This window comes from Cyprinodon variegatus, unplaced genomic scaffold (genome assembly GCF_000732505.1).
Source record: "Cyprinodon variegatus isolate N-32 unplaced genomic scaffold, C_variegatus-1.0 Scaffold1413, whole genome shotgun sequence".
NCBI classification, from domain to species: Eukaryota; Metazoa; Chordata; class Actinopteri; order Cyprinodontiformes; family Cyprinodontidae; genus Cyprinodon; species Cyprinodon variegatus.
This window is the reverse complement of record NW_015151866.1, coordinates 13,959-14,892: the sequence shown is the minus strand read 5'-3', so window position 1 is coordinate 14,892 and position 934 is coordinate 13,959. Positions and strand designations below refer to the sequence as shown.

The 934-nt window shown below is 50.3% G+C and overlaps 1 protein-coding gene across 1 annotated transcript in view; it reads right to left on the bottom strand.

The window, feature by feature from the left end:
- The window catches only part of LOC107103285 (leucine-rich repeat-containing protein 16C-like), a gene marked incomplete at its 5' end in the record, with an annotated part of 70,876 nt that overhangs the window by 56,395 nt on the left and 13,547 nt on the right, over positions 1 to 934 (bottom strand). The window lies entirely within an intron of this gene.

Sequence of the window (934 nt, the reverse complement as noted above, 5' to 3'; positions counted from 1 at the left end):
GAGTCAGAGAAGGTCTTTAGGAGCGCCCCCTGCTGTCTCCTCAGCAGGAAGACACAGCGCTGACCTTTCTAATCCAGAGCCTCAGTGTTGGGAGTCCAGTCCAGTTTGTTGTTCAGCTGATCACCTGGGTATTTAGAAGATTCCACTATTCCTGCATGTTCAGCGGTGACAGTGGAGTAGATCTGCTTCTGCCTAAGTCCACCACTAGCTCCTTGGTTTTCCCTGCATTAATCAGAGGGTGGTTCTGCTGGCACCACACCAAGTTCTGGGTCCACTGTCTGTCCTCTGAGATGTCCCATCCTGTGATGAGGCCAACTATGGCAGAATGGTCAGAGAACTTCCGGAGGTGGTGGGGTGGGGAGTTGATGGAGAAGTCTGCAGTGTAGAGGGTGAAGAGGAACGGTGGCGGCACTGTTCCATGTGGGACCCCCGTACTGCAGACCAACCTATCTGAGACACAGCCCTGTGCCCTCACATACTGTGGGCGGCCAGTGAGGTAGTCCAGAATCCAATGGGACATGTGTTGGTCCACTGCTGAAAGCTGCAGCTGTGTCCTGGTTGGATGGTGTTGAAAGCAGTAGAGAAATCAAAGAAGATGATCCTTGCAGTACTTCCAGGTTTTTCTAAGTGAGTCAGAGCTTGGTGCAGGAGGAAGATGATGACATCATCTGCCCCAATCCCAGGCTGGTAGGCAAACTGCAGTGGATCCAATTGAGTCTTCACCAGGGGGCATAGATGGTGGAAGACCAACCGTTTCCAGTCCATCACAGGAGAAATTAGTTTTTACAGACAAAAACCACAAAGTTGAGCAAATAAATTAATCCTGGGATTGGTGAAGATTAAAGCTGCTCAGTCTGGTTAGCTGCTTTGAGAACATCAGTTGACCACAGTGACTGTGGATATGAGCAGCTGGATTATTAGTCCACCTCTGCTT